A 25,408-nucleotide genomic window follows, 5' to 3' on the forward strand; every position below is an offset into this window, starting at 1 on the left:
TTTTTTAAATCAATTTTATTGAGAATCCATCAAATGACAAAAGAAAGAAAAAGAGAAAATCTCATGATCAAGCAACATGGGACAAATAAGGAAAGTAGAAAAAAAAAAAAAAAAAAAAAAAAGCGTAACATGTCATATACATAGTACCTTCTCATACCGACAAAATAAAACAAATAACAACATCTTTTCACATGGATTATACAATATTTAAGCAAACATAACATGTTTCCTACTCGACTTATCCCAAACAATGGATTTTTATTATTCCTGCTTTTTTATAACCCTTCCCCTCCTTTGTCCCATATAATCTCCAAAAAGAAATCTTAGTATCTGTGTACAGTGCTTTTTTAAAAAAAGGGGTACTCAGAACTACAGGAGAAAAAAAAAAAAAAAAAAAGAAGAGAAAAAAATAAATAAAAAAAAATGTAAAAGTCGTAACCATCGTGGCAAACCGATTCCCCCCTCCCAGACTTTTATAACCAAGAATGAGGCAGAGCTTCCTCTACAATCAGCGTAATCAAAAGAGGCATGCTCCTTAATGGAGCAATAAACTGCCTCTGAGTTTCACATGGCCATGATAAGATAATATCTTTCCATTTATCAAAAAACCTTCTAAACTGTTTTTCATCCGCACGCGTTAAACCTAGTCTTTCTATTATCATCTGTAATTTCATGCTGCTAGTAAACTCTCCCAACCTAGGGGGACCTGGTGATCTCCAGCTCCTAAAAATTAAATTACGAGCGGCCAAAATGGCAGTGTTTATGAATAGCCTCTTCCCTATTGGTCTGAAATCTTTCCTCAAAAAAAATACATCACTTGGGAGAATATCAACCCTTTCCGGCAAAAATCTGTTTAACCAGTATTGCACTTTACCCCAGAATTGCCGGATCTTCGGGCATTCCCAGAGGCAGTGTTTTAATCCCGCCTTCTCAAGATTACATTTTGAACAGTTCTCTTTTTGCCCTCCCTGACACCATTTGGCTATTCTATAGGGTGTAAGATAAAAGTTGTTCATTAATTTAAACTGGGATTCCCTCCAGCTCACTAATGATGTTGCTTCTCTGGCCCACTTAAAGCTCTGTATAATTTCCTCCCTTTGTATTGTTCCAAAGTTCCTTAATAATTTCTCTTTTAAATTGTCCAGATGAATTTCCCCTGACACTGCCTGTATTCCCTGGTACCAATAAGATAAAGCATGTTTCCCTGCCTTATATAGTTTAAACCCAGATTCAATTCCTGGATCCCAGACCAATCTATGCTTTCGTAGCATTTCTGAGAGAAAGCTTCTGACTTGCAAATATGCAAAAAAATTATTTGCTGGTAAGTAAAAATTCCTTGCTATAACCTCGTAGGTTTGTACTATCCCCCCATCCTCTGACATTATCTGAGAGAAATACACTATCCATTTTTGTCTCCAGTTTTTAAATACCGCGTTGTGTAACCCCGCTGTAAAGTCTGGAGTCCCTGAGATAGGCAGGTATTTTGACAGTTGAAAGTCTTGACCTCTAAGAATGCAATATTTTGCCACGCCTGTACCACACTAGAAAACGTGATTAAATTACTTATTTTACTTGGTAATCTACGGTGTGGATGGTGTAAAATTGCCTTAAGATCAAAAGGAGCTACTAATGCAGACTCTATCTCGTAGTAAGTAACATAATTTGCCTCCACAATCCAATCTATTCCGAATTTAACAAGTGCGGCAATATTATAATGACTAATACTGGGCAGTGCGAGGCCACCATATTTTTTACTTTGAGTGAGTTTCTCAATAGCTATTCTGGGTCTCTTCTTCCCCCATATAAAACTATTACATGCTTTTTTATACTTGCCCATATCCTGTTTAGAGATGAGAAATGGTAAGTTCTGCATCAAAAACAATAACTGAGGGAATACTATTATTTTTATCAGCATAATTTTTGCCGAAAGGGATAAATAGTATATATTCCATCTTTCTAGTCTCTCTTGTAGATTATTAAAAAATTCACTGTAATTTAAGTGATACCATTCTTTGGGATTTTTACTAATTTTAATACCTAGGTAATTAATATAATCCACTTCTCTGAATGTATCTTGAGAATAACTTTGCCTTGTTTTCTTAATCCAAAGTAACTCCGATTTTTTAGAGTTATCCCGAGAATTGACTAAAGCTCTTAATAATTCCTAGACACTTCGGGATACTTACATTAGTGTCTTCAAGAAATAAAACAATGTCATCCGCATAAAGGGAAATAGTTACCCTCTGGCCCCCCAGCGGAACTCCACGTATTTCTTGTCTTAACAAGGCAGCTAGTGGTTCAAGAGCAATGTCGAATAGTAGTGGTGATAGTGGGCAACCCTGCCTCGTCCCTCTCTGTAACGTAATATGATTAGATAATTCTTCATTTACTAAGAGTTGCGATCTAGGATTACTGTAAATTTTACTAATTACATTTGCTATATTCCCCTCTAAACCAAATTTATTAAGAGCGGTAAATAAATGGTCCCATACGATTGCATCAAATGCTTTTTCTGCGTCGATGGATAAAATAGCTAAATCTTTTACACTATCTTTATTAGCATCAAGGTTTCTATTATAAAAATGATCTACCATAACTAGAACCCTGCGCATATTACGCACCGGATTCCTCCCAGGTATAAAACCTGTTTGATCCATATGTATCAAATCCCCCATTACTCTTTTTAATCTATCAGCTAAGATTGACGTGAAGATTTTATAGTCTAGGTTTAACAGTGATATGGGGCGATACGACCCATCTCTTCTGGATTTTTACCCTTTTTATAAATTAGGGAAACTATTGAATCTGTAAAATAAGGTGAATCGATTTTATTATGCAAAAAATAGCTATTATACAACCTGGCTAATATTCCGGATATCTCTTCCTTTAGTATTTTGTAGAATTCCGCTGGGAGGCCATCGGGACCTGGGGCTTTATTTACTTTGGTTTTCTCTATCGTTTTCTTAATTTCTTCTTCAGTGATTCCTTGGTTAATAAGATGAAGTGCTTCACTGGCTATTCTCGGCATTTTAACTGCTTCCCAAAATTTGGCTTTCTCCCTCTGGTCAATTTCTTCTCTAGAATATAATTTTTGGTAAAACCTGAAAAAATCCTCCCGTATTTCAGATGATTGTATAAAGGTTGTGGAACCCTCCTTAATTGTGGGAATTATGTTTCTTTTTTTCCTAAATTTAATAACCTTTGCTAGATATTTAGCTGAAATACCCTGATACCCCTGGCAAAATACTCTAGTTTTCATATCTTCTCGTGCCCAAGTTTCTTTTAAGTATAGTTCCCTCTCACTTTTCGCTTGACTATACTTTTTCCAAGTCTCTGCCTTGGGATCCCTAATATAATTGCCGTAGGATTTTTTAAGTTGGTTAGCTAACTGTGTCTCTCTATACCTCCACTTACGTTTTCTTTCTATCATATACGCTTTAATCTCCCCTCTTAAAGCCGCCTTCCCTGCTTCCCAAAAAATTTCTATTTTGGGTATATATGCCTTATTAAACGTATAATACTCTTTCCATCTCTCCGAGAGCCATACATGAAACTTCTCATCAAATATCATATATTTAGGGAAAAAAAAAGAATTCATACTTCCGCTATTCCTCTTCATCTTACTTTCTACTTTTAAGGTAATTATAGCATGATCAGATATTAATATTTCTGATATCTGTGATACAAGATCGCAAGCAAGTATACTTTCCTCAACCAAAAACATATCTATACGTGAGAAGTTTTTGTAGCCCTTTGATTCACAAGAAAAACTACGTTCATCAGGATGTTGTAATCGCCAAACATCTTTTAATTTAAGTTTTTTGGCAAATTCTCTTAACACTTTTGCCTCCCTCAGGTGCTGCTTATTAGCCTTGAAATGGAACCTATCTAACAGTGGATACATTGTTGCATTTAAGTCACCAGCCAGAATTATGTTTTGACCCAGATAGGGTATCAGCTTATTCACCATTTTGGCCCAGAAACCACAATCAAGTCCATTAGGACCATAGATCGTACAGAGTGTCCACAATCTCTGTTCAATTTCTACTTGCATAATTATGAATCTCCCTGAGGGATCTATCTCTGACCCAATGAGTTTATAGACTAAATTTTTGTTAAATAAAATGGCCACACCACATTTCCTACTGTTGCAGGGAGTCGCAAATATTTCGGAGACCCAGTTAACCTTTAATTTAGTTATCTCTGTTTCTCTTAAATGCAGCTCTTGTAAAAATATAATATCAGCATGATGTCGTTTAAGTAATTTAAAAATATTTTTCCTTTTAATGGGGGAGGTAATGCCTCCAACATTCCACGAGGCAAAATTCAACATTTAATAATTAAAATGAGTTTACTAAAACTTTTGCTTCCTAATATTCTACCGTCTAAGGAGGGTGGAACCACACCCGCCACGATGGGGGAAGAGAAGAAAGAAAGAAAAGAGAAAAAAAAAAAAGAGAGAAAGAAAGAGAGAAAAAAAAACAAAGGGGGGGGAGATAAACCAGAACACATACATAAGTATATCTACTGGCATAAAAAATCTGTGTTGGCCAAATCACTCTATTTACCTTGTGTCCTTAGACACCTCTATACCCTTCTCTGTGCAATATCTTCCAGCTTCTAAAGCTGACTTTATAAGGACGCTGTCACCTTCCGGGTTTGTAATTATGATTATTGCAGGATATCTTAATGCAGCTTTTACGCCTGCTTTTATCAGACTCGTGCAGAAAGGTGCCATCTTCCTTCTTTTAGAAGAAGTTTCCACAGAGAAGTCTTGAAATAAAAACACCTGCTTGGTGCCTACTTTGAAAACCTTGATTTTCCTATACTGTCTCATTATGGTCACCTTATCCTGAAAATCCAAATACTTTATCAAGACCATTCTTGGACGTATAGACCCATCTGCGTGTTTGTTAATATTCCCAACTCTGTGAGCCCTCTCTACTCTAATCTTATCAGAAGTCACCTGCAACCCCAACAAGGCAGGTAAGGTCACTGAGCCAAATAACATTAGATCCTCAAAGTCTGGACTTTCAGGCAATCCCACTATGCGGATATTATTCCTGTGGGATCTATCCTCTAAATCATCAATTTTCAATTGCATTAATTTGATCTTTTCCTCATAGTTTAACCAGTTTGCTTCATGTGTGCTAAATCTATCCTCAAGGTCGGAGACTCTATCTTCCACCTCAGATAATCTATTGGAAAAAGCTCTAACTTCTGCTGAAAGCGAAACAATCTCTTTTTTGATAGAGTCAAATTGCAGTAATATTAGCTCTGCTAATTGATTATTCGATAGCTGTTTTTCTGTAGTATCTGTGAAGGCCTCCATTGATCCCTCTAATACTGTCTCTTGCACCTTGGTTTTTTTGTCTCTCTTTACCGGCATGGCTGGAGACCTTGTTTTTAGGTTAGGTATATATTTTTCCATAAGTATAGCTATGTGTACATGTGTACAAAAAACAGTTCCAGTTTAACTCACTTAACCAGATCTCATATATATATATATATACTAATGCGAGAAGGGGAAAGAAGGAAAAAAAAAAAAAAAGTGCCTATTGTTAAGTGCAACTTGATCTGAGTGTGTTTTAAAAATAATGTGTCCTTATAAATACAGACTGCTCCAGAACAGTACTATAAACCTTGTGAAGGACTATGTCCAAAAAGTGATGTAATCGTGAGAGAAAAAAAAAAAAAAAACCAACACAAAAAAAAAAACACAAAAAAAAAAAAAAAAAGAAAAAAAACAACAAAAATCAAAGATGTAGTGAAAAAAAACAACACCTAGCTGTGCTGATATACTCTGTGCACAAAACCCCGTTAACCACTTCTCAAGTCGGGACCCCCTGACTGGATGTATCGCCTAGTAATCTAACAATTAACCTAACTGTGTTTTAAGAATAGTGTGTCCTTTTAATAAGAAATTAGACCAACACAGTGTTTTATAGCTTGTGGTGAACTCTGTCCAGAAAGTGATGTGAAATAAGAAAGAAATATGTGGAGAGAGAAAAAAAAAAAAAAAGTGAAAAAAAGAAGAATCAACTTCTGATTGTGCTAATGTGTTCTGAGCAACGTATCCCTTCCCCCACATATGATCCTTTGGTCTCACTTCCTACTGCCACTTATTGTTGTAGCAATACTATCTGTTCAATTACCCTTCCTTCTCTCAAACCACACAAGAAATGCTTAACTACAGGCAGTAGAGAAATACTTAGCTACAGGCAGTATAGAATACCTTGTACGATTTCACAATATTATCTGTTATTACTGTATTGCCCGTTGGGCACTCTGTGCGTAGGAATAATGGTTACTGCTTTCCAAAATCGCTGGATCAATTGCCCAACATCTTAGTTAATAACAAAAAAAAACAAAAAAAAAACATAACATATAATCACATCAAAATTTTTTTTTTTTTTTCTCTTTCCTTCCTTGAAGATCACTTAGTATTCTTCTAACTGATTAATATGCCACTCAAAAAAACAGGAAATACTGCCCCGCTTCTTGTATCAATCTGGGAGCAAATTACTAATGGTAATTCCCCAGTCAGCGTCGTTCTCAATTCTATCTCTAACAGCTAACTTAACAGCTAACTTAATAAAAGCTACATCTGATATACACAAAAAGTTTTAAGTCAATGCTTATATCACACTCTATTCAGCACAGTTTTTCTGCTATTAAAGGTTCCTTAGAGCGTAGTTATTTGATTATGTCAGTCCAATTTAGTAGATACAATATTCCTCTTCCTTAGCCTTTCTGAGTGGAATTACTCCTTGCCACAAAAGATTTTCAGGGTTGCAGCCTGTTTTCCTGTATCACAGCACACTCTTAAAAGTTTATTCAGCCAATACAAGCTGCAATTCTGATTTTAGAAGCTTGTTAACTTTAAGGCACATTTAATTATCATAGACCAGTACAGTTAATGAGGTATTTCCATTTCTTATCCTTTCTGTACACCTTTTGCTCCTAGCAGAAAAAGTTTTTCAGGATTACAGTTTATTATCGCACAACACAGCTCCCCCTTTAAGATTTTGTTCATACGTTATATACTGAAGTTTTTTTTTATTTGTCTCCGGTCCCTTATACCGGCTGCTTTACAAGCCAAGACAGACGAATACAGTTATGGCCCCTTACATAGACAGACCAAACTTAGACCGCCAACATCTTAGTACAAACAATACTTGCGCTTCTCTGGTGAAATTCGTTCAGCGTTCCAGGCCGCTGTTCCGAGACGCCCCTCACACGACCTCCTCGGCTGCAGTCAGGACACCTCCCATCCACGCCGGGTACTGTGAGCAAGAGCCGGTCTCTGCTAGTTTGAATGTGGTCAGCGTCAAGCTTTTCGTCGCTACCAGGGCGACTATCCCCTTTACAGCAATCACTAGGCAAGCTGCGGTCTGTCGTCTGGGATAACTTTCAGAGCACTGCAATGTGTATCTCCGGCCGGGACCTACCGGCCTCTTCTTCGGTAAATGTAGACTTCCCCTTCAGATGGTACTGTGTCTCCCCAGGCAGGGCTCTCACCCCCAGCAATAGGAGCAATTTTGGTGGGGTATGATAGTAAAAACGGCTCCCTCTCACAGAGCTCTAGCGTGCACGTCTTCCTCACGCTCCTCCCACAGGAAGTCCCTAACCGTCACCCTATGTTTAATGTCCCTTTAAAGGGACATTAACCACTTTGAGATTGTAATATAAAATGATAAACTGTATACATAAATACAATTATGCAATATAGTTTCATTATTTATTTTGTCCCCTTTTCCTGTAATTCCATTCTGAAATTGTGGGCTTTTCAGTTCCTGTTATAAATGGAAGTGCAGAACACTGTTATATTCCACACAGCCATTGGCTGCACACTCTAGTGACCTATTTATAACTGTCCCTAATTGGCCACAGCAGAGAAGGTAACCTACGTTACAACATGGCAGCCCCCATTGTCTTATAGACACTAAAATTTTGCACTTATTTTGTCAATATTTAAACAGCTATTGAAACTTTAAAAAATACATCTGCATGTTTTTCTCAGACTAATCTTTTTCTTTAAATGCATCATTGTATCCAGCACTTATTTAGTGTTTAATGCCCCTTTAAGTTTTAACCCAAGATTAAAACCATATTTCCATTATATATTTTCTATTTCTGTCTATTTTACAGTCTTTGATAACTCACTTCCAAAATATAATACTAAAGAAATAGATTCTAGTGTGTAACACCACTTTTAATATCTCTTTAAAATAATCATTTACAACTTAAGCAGACATGAAATCCAAAAATGTGCTTTTATTATTCAGAAAGAACATGCACTTTTAAACAACTTTCCAATTGACTTGTTTTATCTAATGTTCTTTGTTCTCTTAATATCCTTTATTGAAAATCATACTTAGATAGACTCAGGCAATGCACTACTGGGAGCTAGCTGCTAATTGGTGGCTTCACATATATGCCTCTTGTTATTGGCTCACCAGACGTTCTCAGCTATCTCACAGTAGTGTACTGCTGTTTCTTCAACAAAGGATACCAAGATAACTAAACAATTTTGCTAATAGAAACAAAATGAAAAGTTGTTTAAAATGGTGTACTCTATATGAATCGTAAAAAAAAAAAATTGGTTTCATGTCCCTTTAAATTGTCTTATCACTATATACCAAGGAAATCATAATTTACTATAAACAATTCTTTATAATTGCTCTTGGATGTTCCAAACATTTCTGCCTGAAAAGCCTCGCCTGTAATTCCATTCCGTTCCATAATTCCTTATGTGTAACAAAATCATCTGTTTCTAATCATATTTATATATTTCTTAATTGTATTTTATTGTTGTAATATGTATAATGAATGGAAAGCAGTAACTTAGACACCCTTTTCTCAATGTTTCATCCAAGTTTACATAAGGTACAGTTTTCAATATGACAACTTGCAAATACACATTTTTTTTGTTCAAGTCAATATGAGTCATTTTATAAATGCTGCTATTAATATTTCACCTTCAGAAAAACATGAAAATAATTTGTCTCTGATATAAAGAGGAAAACTTTGTTTTTAAACTATCTATAAATTTGTCATAATTTGTCTTAAAATTGTCAAAACATAAAAGAGAACCTAGTAAAAGATTATTAGTTGGCAAGCTAATTTTGTACTTTCTTTTTTTTTTCTTTTAATAATTTCCTACTGTTCTTTTGTGCTATTAAATTTTACTTAATAATATCCGCTAGGAACACAGCAATGTAGGCTTATTAACATGTGAAGGAATGAATGCTTCCTTGAAATGTATTCAATTTAACGTTAGCAATATTAATAGAATAATTTAAACATTTCAAATGTGAAATTTGAATATTGATTCAAAGAATTATTCTATCAGCCTACAAATATTCATATTTGAATATGGTCTTTGATATACAAAGCTAACATCTGTTTGCAAAATATAAAAGTATATAATTTTAGATAATGTGCTTAAAGGGACAGTAAAGTCAATATTAATTGTTCTGAACACGCAGTTTTAAACAACTTTCCAAGGTTCCTTTAAATGACGTCAACCAAGATGGCGTCCCTTGAATTCCGATTGGCTGATAGAATTCTATCAGCCAATCGGAATTAAGGTAGAAAAAATCCTATTGGCTGATGCAATCAGGCAATAGGATTGAAGTCCAATCCTATTGGCCTCTTCTGACCGGCTTCGATGAAGACTTCTGCCCGTCTGGAGGACCACTTCGCCCGGCTCCGTTGAAGACTTCGGCCCGGCTGGGTGAAGACTTCTCAAGGTAGGGTGATCTTCAAGGGGTTAGTGTTAGGTTTTATTAAGGGGGAATTGGGTAGGTTTTAGAGTATGGTTAGGTGTGTGGGTGGTGGGTTTTAATGTTGGGGGGGTAATAGAGTAATAGAGCTGATTACTTTGGGGCAATGCCCCGCAAAAGTCCCTTTTAAGGCTATTTGTAATTTAGTATAGGGTAGGGCTTTTTATTATTTTGGGGGGCTTTTTTATTTTATTAGGGGGATTAGATTAGGTGTAATTAGTTTAAAAATCTTGTAATTATTTTATTATTTTCTATAATTTTTTTCAATTTTATTTAATTGTAGCTAGTTTAGGTAATTAATTTAATTATATTTTAGTGTTAGGTGTAATTGTAACTTAGGTTAGAATTTATTTTACAGGTATATTTGTCTTTATTTTAACTAGGTAGCTATTAAATAGTTAATCACTATTTAATAACTATTCTACCTAGTTAAAATAAATACAAAGTTGCCTGTAAAATAAAAATAAATCCTAAGCTAGCTACAATGTAACTATAAGTTATATTGTAGCTAGCTTAGGGTTTATTTTATAGGTAAGTATTTAGTTTTAAATAGGAATAATTTAGTTAATGATAGTTATTTTATTTAAATTTATTTAAATTATATTTAAATTAGGGGGTGTTAGGGTTAGGGTTAGATTTAGGGGTTAATAACTTTAATATAGTGGTGGCGACTTTGGGGGCGGCAGATTGGGGGTTAATAAGTGTAGTTAGGTTGCAGCGACATTGGGGGTGGCAGATTAGGGGTTAATAAATATAATGTAGAGTTTGGCGATGTTGGGGGCATCAGATTAGGGGTTCATAAGTATAATGTAGGTGGCGGCGGTGTCCAGAGCGGTAGATTAGGGGTTAATAATATAATGTAGGTGTTGGCGATGTCGGAGGTGGCAGATTAGGGGTTAATAAGTGTAAGATTATGGTGTTAGGTGTAGACATAATATGTATTTACCCATAGGAATCAATGGGGCTGCGTTAGGAGCTTTACGCTGCTTTTTTGCAGGTGTTAGGTTTTTTTTCAGCCGGCTCTCCCCCATTGATTCCTATGGGGAAATCGTGCATGAGCATGTTTTACCTGCTTACCGCTAACGTAAGCAACGCTGGTATTGAGGTGAGATGTGGAGCTAAATTTTGCTCTCCGCTCACTTTTTGCAACTAACGCTGGGTTTCTAAAGACCCGTAATACCAGCGTTACTGTAGGTGAGCGGTAAGGAAAAACTGCTCGTTAGCACCGCACAGCCTTACCGACAAAACTCGTAATCTAGGCATAAGTAAACAATTATCAGCAAACACCAGTGGAGGTGAAAGAGATTGGTAATAACATTTTACTTTTGAGTTGTTCTCTCTAAGGTCCTGATGATCGAAACTGCTACAATGTGGCGACGTTTTCAAAAAAGGATCCATTGCTGGGACGAGATTGCCTGTGAAATATTCCAAAACCTCTTAATTCAGTGTATGAAGGTAGTCTCACAGAGAGGGGCTTTACTATACATCTCAGTGAGTGGAGATGAGTGGCAATATGTTCAAAGCAGCATTTCCACCTTAATTTTAGATGTAATGTAAATGATCCCTTTCACACATATCACACATGTACGAACAGCAGCCTATCTGTCACGCAGTGCCACTCTATCCGTTACTAGGGACGTAGCACGACCTGTATGCTCGTTGCCTAGGGGGGAGCCGGCTCCTCTCTGCATGCGGTGGTGACATGATCGCTGCACACTTTCTCCCTCAGAAGCCGGTTAGGACCTCCTGTGGCACGAATCCTGCGCCTTTGTAAGTAACTCAGTCATACCTATCACTGCCCAAGTATAGGTGTTACTTACTATTCTCCTGGGTTGTGCTTATTTGTATGCTGGACTGTTATATTGTTGCCACCAGGGCAATAGAACTGTGGCACAATTTGCCATCTAGTTTCGCACCTTGGCACTTGAAACCACTTGGGATGGCAGTGCACTCAAGGCAGCCTTTAGGAGGGGTCTGCATGAATGCATCAAAGATGAACTCACTTATCGTGACGTTTCTTCTTCTTTGTATGACTTTATATCACTTTCTATCAGTTTGGACTCTCACTTCCAGGAGAGACAAGCCGAAAGAGACAGAACCAGGAGGCTCCTTCCCTCCCGTCCTCCTATGCGTCCGGCTTTGGCAGTATCCTCTACCCCTTCAACAGCTCCAGTTACCCCAGCTGAGGAACCCATGGATCTCTCCTCCTTCATACCTTCAGAATCTGAAAGACAGAGAAGAAGGAGCTTGAGACTATGCTTTTATTGTGGGTCTAACACCCACCAACTAAAGGACTTTGACATTCGGCCCAGGAAAAGCCAATGATTATGGGATAACACTGGGGTACCTCTAAGCATGATCACTACTAAATCCCCTCATTTCACTCTGATTCTGTTACCTGTAACCCTTACCTTCCTTTAGAATACAGTCCACCCTCAAGCCTTCATTGATTCAGGGTCAGCTGTAAACTCCAGGATGCTCACTTCTTCACCAAGCTGGATTTACATGGGGTATACAATCTGATTCGTTTCTTTCCAGGCCACGAATGGAAGACCATCTTCAACAAGAGATCTGAGCATTATGAATACCTTGTAATGCCCTTTAGGCTGTGTAATGCCCCTGCAGTCTTTCAGGCATTTGTCAACAATTTCTTCCATGACCTCCTCAACTGACAGACAATTCTTTAGTAGTCAAGCTAGAAAATGTGAGTTTGATCAAGTTCAGATCCAATTCCTTGGTTATGTCATCTCGATTGAGGGTTTTGCCATGGATCCTGCTAAACTCACCGCAGTTCTAGAATGGCCTCAACCTACTTCTTTAAAGGAATACAGAGGTTCCTGGGGTTCTCCAATTATTACAGCAAGTTTATAAAGAACTTTTCTCAAACAGTCGCTTCTCTCACTGAATTGACAAAATGGAACTTAAACATTGGCCTCCTGAAGCCATAAATGCCTTTGCCTGTCTGAAAAAGGCTTTTTGTTCTGCTCCAGTGCTCCGCCATCCTGATCCTGACCTATAGTTCACTTTAGAGGTTGATGCCTCACGAGATAGGGGCTGGAGCAGTTCTAACCCAAAGGGATCCTTTGTCTTTCAAGTCACACCCTGCAGCCTTTTTCTTTAAAAGCTTTACTCCTGCTGAGAGGAATTTGGGTAATCATGAACTCTTAGCCATTAAGATGGTTTTGACTGAATGGCGTCATTGGTTAGAGGGCACCACCAATCCCATTCAGATTCTCACCGACCACAAGAATATGAGTTATATCAGGATATCTGTGAGTGTTATTAAATAATATATATATATATATATATATATATATATATATATATATATATATATATATATATTTTATACATGATAAGACCAAAGGGTTCATTATATATGAAACTGGTTGCATTAGTTTTATTTACTATAAATTACAGTTCTCTCTGCCAGATGGTCTGGGCTGCGTAACACAACCCCCCTGCTGTGACTAGAATACACATTACAAGCCAGAATGTCCCAAGTATAAATTTCAAAGGAGGCCTATGTAAAGAGTTTTCCTATCTGGAAAACCAGTAGCTCAGTCTGAACTGATAATGGAATATACAAACATACTCAGAGGAGATAGACCTTATTATCTAAGTGTTAAGTGTCCCCTACAGAGTTTCAAATACACAAGCTCAGACGTACATCTAAATTGAAAATAGCAGGAGAAAACAGAGACATGTTTAACCCTATGAGTGCTGAAAGCATATAAGAATTTAAATCTTGATTTTATAAAGAGAAGTTAGAAATTCATCTATATGAACTGTATAATTCTCAAAGATTTAATTGATACTCAGACTGTATAAATATCTATATATGGATCTGGGAAATGCAATTCAGATTGTAATAATCCCATTTTAAAATATATAACATATTTTTGTTTTTCTATCTTTTAGACATCTAAGGGTCAGATTGGGCTCCAGATGGGGCTAATAGATGCTGATACAGGAATGTCTGCATGGTGTGACCTAAGTCATATCATATGGTTATGCACTTAATATTTATATAACTGGGAAAGATAACTTTAAATATATCTCTTAAAATATTATAAGTAGAATTGTATGGAAGTATACATCAGATAGATATATTGTATAGATGTAAGGTTATGCATAGACCTGGTATCTGAATGTATATGAAGATACATGATAATTCATATTAGATGGGACAGATATGTGACCAGACAGGTTTCTTAATATCAAAAATAATGAGTATATTAAATATACAATAAAAAGATACATAGTAAACTGTATAAACTGTAGCAATATTTGATAGCAAAACTGATTTTCTGGTTATCTGCTGCCATCTAGTGGTTTGTGTGAGAGTTGCAACCAATGGGAATTAGTGTCAAATAACCATATGTTCCAAATAGCCAATGATATGTTTAGCTCGAAGGGCCTATCACAGACAAGCATATGAGGGCCTATCAAACTCTTGTGGGAATGATTAAAAAAGAAGGATGGGCTATATCTTTGATAAGCACCCACACACAGTAGACAAAGGAACAGGCAGAAGCATAAGTCTTGGAGAGGAAAATACACAGGCTTTGTGCCAAGTAGATTCTCTGACATTTTGGGACACTTTCTTGAATAAAGGAAGATAACAGTTTTGCGGCCTGTACCTTTGCGATATAATGGCTAAATCCTTCTTAGATGACCCACAAGAAATTCTGGAAACTGAATAATCATTTGGTTATGTGGTAACATGGCAGTGACTATAATTTAATATTTTTAAGCAAATATATTCTTTGTTACAGTTTAATTGAAGTTAATAATTTTAAAAGGGCACTTTGTATTTTATGCTTATATCCATAGTCCTGTGTAGTCTTAGCTAGTCACATAAATTGGCTTTTGCATTAATAATATATATCATTTCTGGTGCTTTTAATTGAAATTATATAGAATCATTTGTGGGCTAAGTAACTTAAATATACTTGACTGAAAGTTATCTTAAATCTATTGAGACCCAGTAAGATTTGCGTGAAGTATCTTAGTATATTGTTTATCTAAACACTGTGAAGTTAGCAGTCCATATTCTGGTATTTCATTGTGGTATTTTAATGTTATTCATTGCGAGTAAGGTTAATTTTAAAGGTATATTTTTTATGATCTGCTGTATAGAATATTGTAACGGAATAAGCATGCATAGTTGATTCAAAGCTAGTCTCTACCTAATATATTTCAATGTGTATATACATCTTTACTAATCTAAAGAATTTAGGAATAATTATTAATTTCAATTGTTTTAATTGGAGGTTGTTTTAAAAAATGATATAAATAAATTGTAACCCTGGTATTTACTGACACTTACCTAGAGACTGCTCATCAAATCAATCCTCGACAGGCCAGGTGGGCCTTGTTCTTTTCCCACTTGTGGTCTCTTATCTTTCTGGGACCAAGAACAAGAAGGCGGACGCCCTTTCCCATCAGTTCCCTCACTCAAGTGACTCTTCTGAAGCTGCTATTGAACACATCATACCACCCTCCTGTGTGATTGCTCAACTAAATACCACCCTTCTGCAAATATTGCAACGTGCCCAGTCCAGTAAACCTCCTGGATCCCCTGTTGCCTCCGATATCCTCTTTGTACCTCTGAACCTACGCACCCCTGTGCTATCCTGTGCTAATGATAGTAAATTCTCAGGACATCCTGGTTTGACTAAGACTTTTAAGCATCATTCCTAACTTGTATGGTGGCCTACTATGAAATCTGACACTCAGGATTTTGTGAAAGCCTGCACACTTTACCTCCTGCATTGCTCCAACCATTGTCAACCATGGACACACATAACAATGGATTTCATTGTGGACCTTCCTCCTTCTGACCAACATACAGTTATCTGGGTTGTGGTGGATTGCTTTTCCAGACTGGCTCATTTTGTAACCCTAACCAAACTGCCTTCTGCCCAAGTATTATCGTGTCTTTTTCTCTTGCATGTGGTATGACTTCATGGCATTCCTGTGAATATTGTTTCCCATAGAGGTTCACAGTTCATCTCCACCTTTTGGAGAGCCTTTTGTAAGCTGATTGGAACCACTGTTTATTTGTCTTCTGGCTACCATCCTCAGACCAATAGATTAACTGAGAGAGTAAACCAAGATCTTGAAGCCTACCTTAGAGCCTTTGTCAATGCTCGCCATACCAACTGGTCTGGGTTGTTACCTCTAGCTGAGCTGGCAAGAAACACTCAGCACTCTTCTCTTCAATGTTCTCCATTTCAAGCCGCAGCAGGGTATCAGCTTTGTGTATTCCCTCTTTCTGCTCAGTCCACTGGGGTTCCTGCTGCAGACCGACAAGTTACGGAACTCACCACTCATTGGCAACGTATTTGCTCTCAGCTGCGTTCAGCTGTCTCTAGATATAAGAAGTTTGCTGATCGTCATAGAGCTTCTGTACATGCCATCCCAGTGGATGAACGTGTTTGGGTCTCTACTCTTATAAGGTCCTGAAAAGACTGTCTCCTGTTGCCTACAAATTGGCCTTGCCCAAAACCCTGCGCATACACCCTGTCTTCCACTTCTCACTACTCAAGCCTTACATCAAGAATAGATATACCCGGCACCAAGCTCCTCCTCCTCCGCTCCTGGTCCGTGGTGACCCTGAATATTAGGTAGCTAAGATCCTGGACTCCAGATACAGGCACAGACAACTGCAATATCTGATACATTCAAAGGGTTACTCTGTGGCAGATCGTTCCGGGGTTCCTGCCCGTGATGTGCATGCTCCATATTTGGTCTCTAGATTCCATGCTACTCAACCTTTGAGACAGACTCTGGTTCCCCGCACTGTTCTAGCCGTTGCTAGGGACATGGTGCGACCTGTATGCTCATTGCCTAAGGGGGAGTTGGCTCCTCTCTGCATGCGGCAGTGACATCATCGCTGCACGCATTCTCCCTCAGAAGCCGGTTAGGATCTCCTGTGGTGCGAATCCTGCGCCTATGAAAGTAACTCAGTCATACCTGTCACTGCCCAAGTATAGGTGTTACTTACTGTTCTCCTGGGTTGTGCTTATTTGTATGCTGAACCTTGCTTGTCTGACCACTGTGCCTGTTTAACCCTTAACTGCTGGACTGTTATATTGTTGCTGAATCTTGCCTGTCTGACCACTCTGCCTGTTAAACCCTTAAACTGCTAGATTGATATACTGCTGCTGAATCTTGCTTGTCTGACCACTCTGCTTGTTTATATAAAGGAGATCATTCCCTTTGTAAAGGGGAATTAATAGTGGGAACAAGTGTTTAGACTCTCAAAAGGGAAATTCTCTACAAGATAAGCCTATGTATCTCTGCAGGGCAGTGCCTGATACCGATATATATGTAATTAATATTAAATAGAGGAACAGAGGTATCATATGGCACACTTATTTTGAATGCCTAACTTGCCATATCCTAAGTTAGCACGAAGGGTAATAATGAATAAAATATAACTTTTATTATTCACAATATAAAAATAAAAAAGCCAATCCTTAAAATTAGGGTATACGTGTAGCTAAAAAGGTTTAACGGTGACCATTAATAGTAAGTGTATTATTCCTTATGCAATCATGACATAGTGTTAGAGTAATTTGTGTTAAAACACCATATATCTCAGTACATTTATAACAATTCTTTATTAGGGTAATTCCACTTTGGCACTTAAATAAGGTGACACCACTAAACCTCTTATGTTTAGAGCTACAATTTATCCCTACAAAGTAGACAAAATATGTCAAAATAAATATATCCAGTTAAAAAGAGGGTTAGTCCCAGAAGGAAACCACCCTGTATTTGTAATGATTCTGTACTGACTTCTTTTGAGATAAGAAATGGGATTAGTATTTCCCACAGTTAAGAATTATATTATTCACAATTAGGTATTAGGTATCCCCGGTGTACAGTAGGATTTTTATCAAAATAATATAAATTCTAGTATCAATATATTATTTAGCACTGATACCGTTTTAACAGTACACTAGCCAAAAAGAATGGCAGCTCTATTAACAAGACACTAGTATATACTGCTATAATAGTGCCACCGGGTTCATACGCTTTGCGCTTATTGTTAAATACAGGTAATACCAGGTGCGAGATTTATATTTACTTAAATAGTGTGGTTTTTAGCCATAACTATATTCACTAGCAACATATAGCAGTGCATAGAGCACGTAACATTGCTAATTTTTCAGCCAAACCACTAAAGTTTTTACTATTATATGCTAAGCACCTCTGGTTTATCTATTAGTTTTAACAAAAAAGCAGATGCCTTTAAAGGCCAACAGATTATTTAAATGTCTTGCCACCGACGTAATTTTATTTCCTCTTTCCAGATCACTTTTAGCATTGCGAATGTTACCCAGGTGCTCCCCGAGTCTCATTTTCAGTTCTCGAGTGGACATTCCTACATACTTTTTTCCACATATACAATCAATACAGTAAATGATATTTTTAGTTCTATAGTTGTAGAAATCATTCATATATATAATCCCTTTTGGGAAGATTTCCATCTGTCTCACTGTACGTATGTATGGGCAGAACTTGTATGTTCCACAGGGATAAGTGCCTTTAAGGTTGTCTTTCCTTTTGCTCTGACTTTTGACAAAATGACTTTTAACAATTTTGTCCCTGATGGTTGGGGCTCTTCTCCAGGAAACCTGTACTCTGTCCCCAATTCTTTTAGTTAGATCCTCATCCGTATGTAGTATATGTATGTGATGGTTAAGGATTTGGGAAATTTCTTTGTGAGCCTCATTAAATGTGCTTACAAATCTCACCTTTTGATCACTCTTATCCCTTATTTTTGGCACCAAAAGGTCAGTTCTTGCAATATGTAGTGCTCTGTGATAGGCCCTCTTAAGTATTGAGTTCGGGTAGCCTAGCTCTTTTAGTCTTGACTTAAGATCCTTTGCTTGTTCCTTGAATTTAGACATTTCAGAGCAATTACGTTGTAGGCGTAAAAATTCACCATAAGGTATAGCTTTCTTAGTGGAATCATGATGTGCACTTTCAAACCTTAGAATTGAGTTGGTGGCTGTCTCTTTTCTGTGCAAGTCCGTTTGGACTTCATTAAACATATCTCGAGAGACACTCAGATCTAAGAAAGTCACCCTATCATAATTGATCTCATATGTTAGTTTCAAGTTCAAGTCATTGGTGTTAAGTTCACTTATGAATGATTTGAAGATGTTGATGTCCCCTCTCCATAGTATAAAGACATCATCAATGTACCTCAGCCACAGTAAGATATGTTCATTATATTTCAACATTCTGTCTCCAAATACAGTTTCTCATTCCCACCAACCTAAATAAAGGTTGGCGTATGTAGGGGCACACGCAGTGCCCATCGCCGTGCCTCTAATTTGAAGGTAAAATTTATCATTAAAAACAAAATAGTTGTGGCTGAGGACAAATTTGAGTACGCATAAGATTAAATGGTTTTTGTCAATACTGTTAGATCCCTCCATTTTGAGGAAATATTCAATTGCACGACATCCCCAATTATGATCAATTGATGTGTAGAGGGATTCAACATCGCATGTAGCGAAGAAAGTACTCTCATCCAAAGTTATACCCTCAATTTTACGCAAAACATCCATAGTGTCTCTAACGTACGATGGCAAAGTCAGGACAATATCTCTGAGTCTAAAATCAATATATCTCGAGGCTTGTTTGCTCAAACTCCCTATACCAGAGACAATTGGTCTCCCTGGTGGTATTTGTTTGTTTTTATGGATCTTTGGGAGGAGATATAATGTCGCTGTTTTCGGTTTGCTAAAAGTCAGATACTTATATTCTTTACTGTTGATTAAAGATTCTCTTTTTGCACTTTCAATTATGTTTTTGTATTTTGAGAGGAAATCATCTGTTGGATCCCCAAAAAGGTGTTTATAACACTGAGTATCCCCTAGTTGTCTCATGGCCTCAATTATGTACATATCCTTTGGCCACAGGACTATGTTTCCGCCCTTGTCAGACTCTGCTTGTTTAACCTTTAACTGCTGGATTGATTTACTGTTGCCAAACTCTGCCTGCCTGACCATCCTAGTGGTTTACATCTGGACTGCCTTACTGTTGCTGACCCCTGTCTGCCTGACCATTATAGTGGTTTACCTCTGGACTGCCTTACTGTTGCAGATCACTGCCTGCCTGACCATGCTAAGTGGTTTACCCATGAACTACCTTTCTCTGGTTTCCTGTCTGTTGCCGCCAAGTACTGTCCTGCCTATGGTAAGTGCCACTTATCTCATCTTGGAAACTTTCTCTTCTCTGGGATTTTCCCTATCATTCCAGCTTGACGCCGGGATAACAAGACTGCTGGTCGAGTTCGGTCTGATAAAGGAGTATCCCACGAGCATTACACTATCCGAATTAAAAGAATACAGAAACAATGTATTAATGTAAAGCATTATTATTTTTTTATTATTATTATTATTAGGCATTTGTAGAGCGCCAACAGATTCCGCAGCACTATAAACATAGTTGGTATACAGGATAACATTTATAGGGATCAAATGGGTAAAGGGCCCTGCCGGGAGTTGCACTTTTGTAGTCGGCTCTTATGAAGGTGATCTACAAACAACTGGGCTCATAGGCTTACATTCTATGGGGTTCAAGGGGAAAGCGATGGAGTTAGGAAATGTTAGTATTGGTTGTATGCATCCCTAAATAGTAGAGTCTTTAGGGAGTGCTTGGAGCTTTCAAAACTAGGGTAGAGTCTTGTGGAGTGAGGCAGAGAGTTCCACAAGATGGGAGCCAGTCTGGAGAAGTCCTGTAAATGGGAGTGTGATGAGGTAACAAGAGAGGAGGAGAGTAGGAGGTCATGAGCAGAGCGAAGGGGACTGGAGGGAGAGTATCTGGAGATAAGGTCTGAGATATAGGGGGGGGGCAGTGCAGTTGAGGGCTTTGTATGTCACAGGGAGAATTTTGTGTTTAATTCTAGAGGCAAGAGGAAGCCAGTGAAGGGATTGGCACAGAGGTGCAGATGAAGAGCAACATGTAAGGAAGATAAGCCTGGCAGAGGCATTCATTATGGATTGTAAAGGAGCTAGGCGGCAGCTAGGTAGACCAGAGAGGACGGAGTTGCAGTAGTCAAGACAGGAAAGTATGAGAGAGTGGATTAAAATCTTAGTTGTGTCTTGTGTAAGGAAGACATCGGGCAAAGCAAAAGAGCTAAATACCCTTTTAAGGGCAATGCGCATACAAATGCCCTTTTCAGTGCAATGGGTAGCTTAGGTTTTTGTTACAGTTAGGTTTTTTTATTTTGGGGGGTTGGGTGGGTGGTGGGTTTTACTGTTGGGGGGGGTCTTTATATTTTTTTCAGGGAAAAGAGTTGATTTCTTTAGGGCAATGCCATACAAAAGGCCCTTTTAAGGGATATTGGTAGTTTATTGTAGGCTAGGATTTTTTTTATTTTGGGGGGGCTTTTTATTTTTTAGGGCTATTAGATTAGGTGTAATTGTTTTTATTTTGGATAATTTTGTTTGTTATTTTTTTTGTAATTTAGTGTTTGTTATTTTTTGTAATTTAATGTTTGTTATTTTTAGTAATTTAGTATTTTTTATTTTTTGTAATTTTAGATATAATTTTTTTTAGTAGTGTTAGGTTTTTTTAATGTGTAATTTAGTTTATTTAATTTGTAGTTATTTTAATTTTAATCTAATAGTTATGTTATGTTAATTGTTAGTTTAAACTAAGGTTGTTTTTAATTTCACAGGTAAGTTTTTATTTATTTTAAGATTGGGATATTGTAATTTTAATTTAAAGTTAGGGAGTTGTTATGTTTAGGGGTTAATAGTTTAATTTAGTTTTTTCGCAGTGTGGGGGGCTGATGGTTTAGGGGTTAATCGGGTTATTTAGTAGCGGTGATGTCGGGGAGCGGCGGAATGGGGTTAATATCTTTATTATAGTGTTGGGGTGCGGGGGAATAGGGGTGAATAACTTTATTATAGTGGCGACGATGTCAAGGAGTGGCGTAATAGGGGTTAATAACTTTTATTAGTGGCGGTGGTGTTGGGAGCGGCAGAATAGGGGTTAATAACTTTATTTAGGTGTTGGTGATGTCGGGGGCGGCAGATTAGGGGTGTTTAGACTTGGGATTTATGTTAGGGTGTTTTGTCCCCCATAGACCTCAAAGGGGTTGCGTTACGGCAATCGCCATTCCGCGCTTCAGGTGTTTTTTTCAGGTTTTCTTCTAACACGCTCTCCCCATTGATGTCTATGGGGAAAGAGTGCACGAGCACGTATTCTCAGCCCTTGGGTTTTGTGCAGTATAGCGCTCATCACCACCATATCGCACGCACAAGGCGGCTTTTTAAAAACTTGTAATGGCAAGGCCATGGAGGGTGAAATAACACAACTTTTGTTGCGTTCGTTTCACACCCTCTATAGCGCAAAACTTGTAATCTAGGTGATAGTGAATACTGAACATTCTTTTTTAATTTGCTCAACACTTTAATATTCTTTTAATGTAAAACTTGCTCTAATGAAACTATGTCTAATAATATTTTCTGAGACCATTGCAAAATGTAATTTCCAACCAACCTTGGGCCCAAGTTACAAAAACAGGAGAAAGTAAATGGGAAGTGAAAAAAATATAACATAAATAATCACTAGGGACAGAAGAACTAGAAACAAAGGGCAGCCCGGGGACGAATGGACGGAGGGCTGTTTGACCCCCACTTTATGGGAGCGTTGGTAGGCTCCGCTGTGGGGGTGGAGGATGATGGGAGGAGTTAAATACTCCTCCCTGGCTGAAGAGCGGCAGTTGCAGAGTAAGGAGCAGCACGGAAGGGGGAAGTTTTCCCGCCCTCCCTCCCCAAAATAGTGGCTAGGATGGTGATTGTCGCAGCTATGGCGGGGTGCTTGCTGTGATCTATTGAGGCTTACGCCTGATGGATAGTGGCTGGTACTTCTGTCGGTAACAGAAAGTGGAAAGTGATGGTGGGCGCCCCGCCCCTGAAAGGGGGTGGGGGCTTACAGAGAGATTAAAAGCAAGCACTGGGTGAATTGTTAAAAATGAGAGGTTTATAATGTTGATAAAGTTTAACTTGTTGTTATTGCTTTAATAAACAGGCTGCAGCCTTTTCTTCCCCATGAATGGTGGTCTTGTTTTTTATTGAGGAAGGATGGAGTGAACTCAGAAATGGGGGGTCATGTTTTTCTTATTTTTAGTCATTATCATCTGACTGAATTGTTAACAATTTTACACATCCGTTCATTTCCAAAACCAGACAGGATTTACTTTAAGGTGTTTCAAAACTGTTCTTATCCTCACAAAATGTCTCTGTTAACAAAAGGAAAACACAAAACATCTCTCATTTTAGCTATAAATTATCCTGAATTTTACCAAAGATTCTCACAGGTGCTTGATGGAAATGAAAAATGGAATGAATGTTATGCTAAGCAATCTTATATTAAAGATAACTGAAATAATAATAATCTATTGCAATGTAAACTGTAAGGAGTTTGTTTTACTCTACAAAATGGTTTAGCCTAAATATAAAGTAATCCAGTTTAACTGTTACAAAGCAATATAGCAGACAACACTGTAAACATTTTTTTTCCATGGAACAATTAATGTTATTCAAAACTTTTACAGCACAGCCAGTGCATAACTTACCTTTAAAGGGATAGTCTAGTCAAAATTAAACTTTCATGATTCAGATAGAGCAGGCAATTTTAAGTAACTTTCTAATTAACTCCTATAATCAATTTTCTTTGTTCTCTTGGTATCTTTATTAAAAAAAAAATCAAGAATAAAAGCTTAGGAGCACCTGGGTAGTGCTTGCTGATTGGTGTCTAAATGTAGCCACCAATAAGCAAGCGCTATCCAGGGTGCTGTAACCAAAAATGGGCCGGCTCCTAAACTTGCAAAACAGAATGAGAAGCAGTCTGCCAGGAATGAACAGCAGCATCAATAGCTTGTTCTATGGCCCGGTTGCCACCTGGTAGTAGCTTCTTTCTGCCCAATTTTGCTTTTCACAGAGGAAAACTTTCCTGTAGTATATCAGTCTGATCCCGCCGACATGGTCAGTCCAGCCCCAAAATACCAGGCAATTCTCCTCTGAACAAGGAACATGACAAACCCAGACTATCGTTTCGGCCTCCTTTGGGCCTCGTCAGTGAGGTGCAGCCATATCCCTCTAAGCACATTGGGCAAGGAGTCCACGTCTGGTTTCTCCCATCACCCTTAGGGAGACTATCCCCAGGGTCATATTTACATATGCAAAACAGAATGAGAAGCAGTCTGCCAGGAACGAACAGCAGCATCAATAGCGTGTTCTATGGCCCGGTTGCCACCTGGTAGTAGCTTCTTTCTGCCCAATTGTGCTTTTCACATAGGAAAACTTTCCTGTAGTATATAAGTCTGATCCCCCCGACATGGTCAGTCCAGCTCCGAAATACCAGGCAATTCTCCTCTGAACAAGGAACATGACAACCCCAGACGATCGTTTCGGCCTCCTTTGGGCCTCGTCAGTGAGGTGCAGCCATATCCCTCTAAGCACATTGGGCAAGGAGTCCACTTCTGGTTTTCCCCATCACCCTTAGGGAGACAATCCCCAGGGTCATATTTACATATGCCAGAAATGAACAGCAGCATCAATAGCTTGTTCTATGGCCCGGTTGCCACCTGGTAGTAGCTTCTTTCTGCCCAATTGTGCTTTTTGGCTCCTAAACTTACATTCTTGCTTTTTCAAATAAAGATACGAAGAGAATGAACAAAAATGAATAATAGGAGTAAATTAGAAAGTTGCTTAAAATTGCATGCTCTATCTGAATCATGAAAGTTTATTTTTGACTAGACTATTCCTTTAAAAGGGACAGTAAACAATACTAAAAAGCTCTAAGTAATAAAGTATTTAGTGACAAATACCTACAATACCTCCATTTCTAGTGCTCACATGTGCAGTTTTAATCATAATTTTTGCCTTGAAAAGTCCTTTACTAACTGTAAGCCAGGCCTCCCTTCTTGCAGCGCTGTGTTTTATTTTTTTATATGTATTTTCATTTTGTATTTATTTATTTAGATGATCAGCAATTGGTTCTGCCTATTAGAGGTCAACCACTCAACCCAAAACTGTTTTTACTTTAAGGATTTTGATAGATCCTACAGTTTTACGTCTGTTATCAGATTTGCTTTGTTCTCATGGTATTCTTTGTTGAAGAGACTACTGAGGTAGGTAGCATGCACATGTCTGGAGCTCTGTATGATAGCAAACACTGCTACCAGCTAGTGCTCTTGCATTTGTATAACATAAAACTGCTGCCATGTATTGCTCCATGTGCACACACCTAAACCTTCTGACCTGTTTTAACAAAGGTTTCAAAGAGGACAAAGTAAATTTGATAATAGAGAGTCATGAAAGAAAAATATTGGGTTTCATATCCTTTCAACCTGAAGTTTGGGGAGATCTGTTGCCTTGGGGTTGGCAGAACTTCTTGCTGCTTGATCAAATTAAAAAAAAAAGGTTACAAGGAGCAGCCAAAAGTGCTGTCAGGACATGGTGACTGCAGTGGTCCTCCATTTCTGCGTTGGCTGCAGTGGTCCTCCTCGGTGGTGCCTGATTCTCCATGGTGGCGGTGATGGCTCCTCTTCTGCAGTGTAGGCTCCTATTCTACTGGGA

Source organism: Bombina bombina, chromosome 5 (assembly GCF_027579735.1).
Source record: "Bombina bombina isolate aBomBom1 chromosome 5, aBomBom1.pri, whole genome shotgun sequence".
Taxonomy (NCBI): domain Eukaryota; kingdom Metazoa; phylum Chordata; class Amphibia; order Anura; family Bombinatoridae; genus Bombina; species Bombina bombina.